Raw genomic sequence first — 6,687 nt, forward strand, 5'->3', positions numbered from 1 at the left:
AGCCAGGACAGCAAACCCACGTGTTTTCGCCGATGGGAACTTGGGGGACCCAAGAACTTGGGGGACCCAAGTTCCCATCGGCGAAAACACGTGCAGTTTGTTTGCATCCATGCTTTTATTTCTGAGAGACAGTTGGTGAGAGTGGAGTGTGTTGTGGGGGTGATGGTTTTTGTTGAGATATAAAGTTGGATGTCATCGGCGTTGCAGTGAAATTGAAGGTTGTGGCGACTAATTATTTTGCCAAGGGGGAGCATGTAGAGGATGAAGAGGAGGGGGCCAAGCACCAAACCCTGGGGGACACCTTGGGACAGAGGAGCAGTGGAGGAGGTGCAGTTGTTGATGTTGATAAACTGATGTCTGTCGGTGAGGTAGGATTTCAGCCAGGAGAGTGCAGTGTCGGTGATGTTGAGTGATGATTCGAGGAGGGACAGCAGGATGGCGTGGTTGATGGTGTTGAATGCTGCGGTGAGGTCGAGGAGGATGAGGATGTTAAGGTTGCCGGAGTCAGAGGAGAGGAGGAGGTCGTTTGTGATTTTGAGAAGAGCTGTTTCTGTGCTGTGTCTTGATCGGAAACCGGATTGAAATGGCTCAAAGAGGTCATTGGAGCTGAGGTGGGATTTTAGTTGTGAGGCAATGACACGTTCAAGTATTTTTGACAGAAAGGGGAGATTTGAGATGGGCCGGAAGTTGGACATGATGTCAGGTGTGAGTCCAGGTCTTTTGAGAATGGGTGTGACAGCAGCCAGTTTGAGAGAGGGGGGAACTGATCCAGATCTGAGGGAGGAGTTAATGATGGTGGTGATGAGTTGGGAGATGGCAGGGAGGCTCTCTTTAACAAATTTGGAGGGCATTGGGTCAAGTATGCAGGTGGAGTTAATTCCAGTCATGAAGTCAGACAGTTGCATGGGGGTCACAGGGGAGAAGTGGGACAAGGGCTGTGAGGTGAAGGGGGGAGGGGAGCCAGGAGGGGAGGTGGGGGGTGCTGATGAGGGTGTCAGATTGCTGTAAATGTTGCTGATTTTGGTTTGGAAAAACGAGAGGAAGAAGTTGCACTGCTCTGTGGTGAAGGATGAGGTGGCGTTGTCACAGGGTTTGAGAAGTTTGCTGATGGTGGAGAACAGACGCTTGGGGTTGCTGGAGCCAGACTGAATGAGTTGTGAGTAGTAATTAGACCGGGCTGCTTTGAGTGCGTTACTGTACTACTGGAGATAGTCTTTGCAGATTTGAAGATGGACTGTTGTGTTTAGTGTGGTTTAGATATATTAAATAAACACTTTGTCATACAATCTAAATGTTGTGTTTTTTAGCGTTACCTGGTGATTTCAAAGAAAGCTCTCAGGGAAATGTTGACTTACTGTCAGTGTTCGACATGAAGCTAGAAGCTACCTTACAGTACACAGTTGATCCTGAGTCCTGTCAGTTCAAGTGTTTCATAGTTAGCTTAGCTAAGCATCAACCTAGCACTGAAATATATGGATGTTATGTGACAGTATTTCTGAGAAAAAGTCAGCTGAAATGGTGGCATAGTTGCCACTGCTTTACGTGTAGACAGCATGTTTGAACGTATTTGCAGCAGTAAATGTGGCTGTCTGGCCACTGACGTTGCCATAACAACACCTGCATTTAAATGTGCAACCTCTTTTTGTGACAGATTTTTGCATGAAATTATAATTCTTCTGATTGATATTTCCTATTGACAGCTAGTTTCTATGTGAACATTATGAGATGGACAGCCAGCTAACAAGCTTTTTATACAAATATTTCAGATCAAAGCCAATCCAGTGGGGCTCCTGAAAGGGGGTAAGGGACACTATGCTCCCAAATATTAAGCCTTGACCCCCATCTTAAAATTGATATGATCAAAAAAGTATCGGAGGCCTTTTTTCCTCATTATCATGTCAAATTGTACAGCTTTCCTTAGTTTTGAATGCAGAAAGATGACTATATTAGAGTATTAAGTGAAAATGACTATATTAAAGTGTTAAGTGAATATATTAAGTGAATTACTCAAACTGCATTTGTATAGGAATGATTCTGTCCTATTGGCAGATAACTACTCTTAACAGTGATATCTACAAGAGGTTTCCAATGTAAATGTAACTATTTTCAATTGGTTAGTATTACATTTTGTGACAGTGTGGTGACACTCATTTTAATGAAGACACATTTGTGTATCTTGAAATTCATTTATTTGACAGAGCTGGAAACTGATTGACTTACATACTGTACTTGTTTGTGTTTACCTACACAGTCATCACAGATGAGCCAAACAGAGTAGAGGATGAAGAAAGGAGAACAGGAGAAAGGGACACACAAGAAGGAGATACAACAGATAAGAACGACAATGGAGACAACAATGAACAGGAACACCAGAACAGACAAGAGTCAATGGGTAACATGACTGATTTAGGGACTGCAGATACAGGGCCAAGGCAAGTGAGACATCACTGCTTTCCATCCAGCATGTTTGGCCAGCAAAAGAGATCATTTCAACCGCAAACAGCAAGTGAGGAGGGATTATTATTTCCTCCTTCCATCCCTTTTTTCTGTTTAATCTGATTACTAACAACTTCTAATAATTTGACATAGTTTATGATTTAATTGGAAAATGAAGTGTTTTTAAATAATAAACCCGTTTCTGATTCTGAGATATTTTTTTTTTACATATGAGTGTTGAGAGATGTATCCATATCTCTTAATGTTGCTCTCAAAGTGCACAAGATTGATGCTTTTAACTTCAATATTTAAAAAAAATCTTCCTGTGGGACCCCAGAGGAGGTGAGTTCCCCCCAAAATAGCACTTTATCAATCAATCAATCAATGTTTATTTATATAGACCAATATCACAAATGTTACATTTGTCTCAGTGGACTTCACAGTGTGTACAGAGTATCAGTATGACAATACGACACCCTCTGTCCTTAGACCCTCACATCGTACAAGGAAAAACTTCTGGAGAAAACCCACAGTTTAAAGGGAAAAAATGGGAGAAACCTCAGGGAGAGCAACAGAGGAGGGATCCCTCTCCCAGGACGGACAGACGTGCAATAGATGCCGTGTGTAAATTGAAAAGATCCGTGTGTAAATTGAAAAGATCTCTGCTTATGTAACTCCGGTGTAGTGTCCCCTCGGCAACAGATCACTCAGAGCTGGTGATTACTTTCCTGCATTTCAATGCATTTCAATTTCATATAAAAAGGACACGTGACCTGCATTGCTTAAGAGATCCCCACATCCTCTCTTTTACAAAATAAGTGTCCAGTCAACAACAAAACATAGTCGTAGTATATTTTTCATAAGCAATGTGAAACATTAAACTTATACAAACTGGTGTACAAAACTCACATACCTGCGTTGATCTACTGGAGCAGGGGTGGCCAACCCGCGGCTCTCGAGCCGCATGCGGCTCTTTGCCTAGTTTCATGCGGCTCTTCAGAATATCGAATTGTATATGTGTGAGTTTGGGGGAGAGACACTGACTCCTGAATAGTGTTGCACGGTGTACCGATACTTGAAAGGTACCGCGATACCCTGCCGTTAAAAACGTTACTATTCCTCCGTTTCATTAGTATCGGTACTTTAAGAATGACGGGGGAAAGTACTCCGGTGAGAAAGCGCCGTTTAATAAGAGCCGTGTGTGTTCAGCGCTCTGCTTCCATTCCCTGCACTGCATCCGTGCCTGCAGTCCCGCCCCTCTCAAGCACGCTCTAAGTCCCTCCCCTCTCAAGCACGCTCTAAGTCCCTCCCCTCTCAAGCACGCTCTAAGTCCCTCCCCTCTCTCATGCACGCGCTAGCTGCCAGAGCATGTGAGAAAACGAGAAGCATGGCTGCAAGTGGGAGTACAACTGCCGCTGCGCCTCGGCTTGTTGACAAAAAAGACGTCAGAAGCGAAATTTGGAAGTATTTTAGCTATATCTCTGACAGTGAGGGCAAGCCTACAGACACCACGAGGCCCGTCTGTAAGAAATGTATTAATTTTATTTAATACGAATTATTGTCATTTATTTTATTTATTGTTCTCATTGTTTAAAAGTGTGTGTTATGGTTATGGTTCTGGTGTGAAATAAAGCACAATAATTACATTTAAGACTGTTTCCCTTTTTTTAAGAAAAGTATCGAAAAAGAAACGGAATCGCAATTCTTGACTTGGTATCGAAAACAAAATGTTGGTATCGTGACAACACTAGCTAGCTACTCCTGACAGTTAAACCTGATTTAGTAGGTCTGTTAAGTATTGAATGCTGATAATTCTGATGTAATTTGGCCGGTCAAAGTTGTTTGGGCTCGGATAAAATCGCTCCGTTACTTTCGTCCCGTGTTACTTTCGTCCCGGCTCTCCCTACGTGTTCACATTGAACATGTGCTCTTTTATTAAATAAACTAAACGCTTTCATTTGAAGTTGTGAATTTAGTGTTTTTGACCCTAAGAAACACTGATGCATTAATCAATACCAATAATCCACAGCTCCTCTCTCTGCTCCAGAGGATTTAAAAAATATATATCCCAATGCCACAAAAATGCATCAGTGACGTGGTTGAAATCTTGTCTCCAGAAAACAAAAAACTGAAACAAGCGGTATCAGTGACTGTGTGTTTGATGTGGCTCTTTGCAGTAAAATAGAACAAAATTGTCTCTTAACCTCTGACTGGTTGGCCACCCCTAATCTATAAGGTTGTTTGGTTTAGTTCAGTTTACTGGGTTCTGCTGCGTGAGGGTCTGTTACTGTCTTCTTAATGTAGAGTGTAATTTTACTATGATCAGATAAGGGTGTTAGGGGGCTGACTGTGAATGTCCTCAGACAGAAGGGGTCGAGGTCTGTGATGCTATAATCTACTGAGCTATTTCCAAGAGGAGAGCTGTGTGTTAACAATGTACAGGCCCTGCGTTCGGCACAGCTGCAGTAGTTGCTGCCCGCTTTTGTTGACAGTTTCGTCAAAGTTGTTCCTGTGGGGATGTGAAGGGAGGGGAATGCTGATTTGGCCAGGTATATGTGTGTCTCCCTGTGGGCTAATAGAATCTGGTTCTATACCTGTCCTGGCATTAAAGGTGGGGTAGGTAAGTTTCAGAAACCGGCTCGAGTGCACTAAAATTTGAAAGTACACAGCCGAAAAGAATCCGCCCCTTCCTTCAGACTTCCTTTCCAGAGCACCTCCTCCAACACACATGAACGCACAATGCACGCCCAATGACGGCACGCCCAATGAGGGCACGAGATACATTTGTGCGTGCACAAGATGGAAGGCTGACAGACAGGGCGGCAATCCAATCCGTTTAGCCGGGCCGGCTAAACGGATTGGATTGCTTTTGGATTGATTTTTGGATTGATTTTTGGATTGCTTTTGGATTGATTTTTGGATTGCTTTTGGATTGATTTTTTGTCAAAGTACTTCAGATATTCATTGCTGTCGGGATGTTAAGAGCATTCCATGGAATATAACAAAAAGTGTATCTCGAGCCGGTTTCTGAAACTTACCTACCCCACCTTTAAGGTCCCCACAGATCAGTACACTTCCCTGGGCCTGGTATTGATTGATCTCATCTTCAAGAATGGAGAAGCTATTCTCACTATAATAAGGTGATTCTGATGGGGGGATATATGCTGTACACATGAAAATGTCTTTATCCATGGCGACCACCTCTCTTTTTATTTTGAGCCAAATAGAAAATTCGCCTTTTTTGATGAGTTCTATTGAGTGTACAAGTTTTTCCTTGTACCAAATCAGCATTCCTCCTGAATCCCTGCCCTGGGTCACTCCTTTGAGTTTGGTGGATGGGAACACTATCACTCGATAGCCTAAGGGACAACCAGTGGACATGTCTCCTCTACTCCAGGTCTCCTGTAAAACCATCACATCTGCATCTCCTAACTCTTTGGTAAAGTCTGGGGTCCTGCTCTTAAGGCCAAAAGCAGAGGACCTCAGACCCTGGACATTCCAACATGAAATAATAAATGATCTAGATTGCATTAAACTTAAAACAGAGAAAGATTCAGAGCATTCAACATTAAAATGAGAAACTCCCAAATAGCTGGTTGTCAATAAATAGGTTGATTTAAGAACACATTAGATATATGGGATTTCAATATAAGATAGATTTAACAATTTTCCAGAACAGTTTTTTTTTTTTTTTTTTGTCTACTGTATGCAAGCAAGAAAACAAACAATGACTACTGATTGTCTACTGTGGTAACTGACCTATCAGGTGGGAGCAGAGCAGGCTGAGCATCTGCTGAATGTCTCTCAGCTCGTCGTGTGGGGGGGTTCAGGGACATGGGTGGTGGTGGTAAGGGTTGGGCCTGCTGTTCTCTTCACTGCCTGAGCATAACTCAGTGGGTCAGGGTGTAGCTTCCGTCGCAGTGGTTGGGGTAGGACCCCTGGGGACAGGAGTGGTTCTGGCCTTGCTTGAGGGTAATCATAGTTGCCCTGGTGGGATCTTAGTGGGGCATGGTGTGGAAGAAGATGAGGATGATCTTGTCTCCATGGGTGTTGTCTGGGTGGTGGTCCAGTGGGGTGCCTTTCTGGTCTAAGGGGTTTTTGGGCAGGACTGCTCCTTCTGCGGGGTGTGGATTGGTCTCTGTTGAGAGCGTGTTCTTATACAGATGGACTTGGTCGTATAGACAGTTGATATCCAGGGTGGGGTGGTGGGCCAGGTGGACGTTGGGCCTCAGGATACAGTCTCTGGACATA

This window comes from Gymnodraco acuticeps, unplaced genomic scaffold (genome assembly GCF_902827175.1).
Source record: "Gymnodraco acuticeps unplaced genomic scaffold, fGymAcu1.1, whole genome shotgun sequence".
NCBI classification, from domain to species: domain Eukaryota; kingdom Metazoa; phylum Chordata; class Actinopteri; order Perciformes; family Bathydraconidae; genus Gymnodraco; species Gymnodraco acuticeps.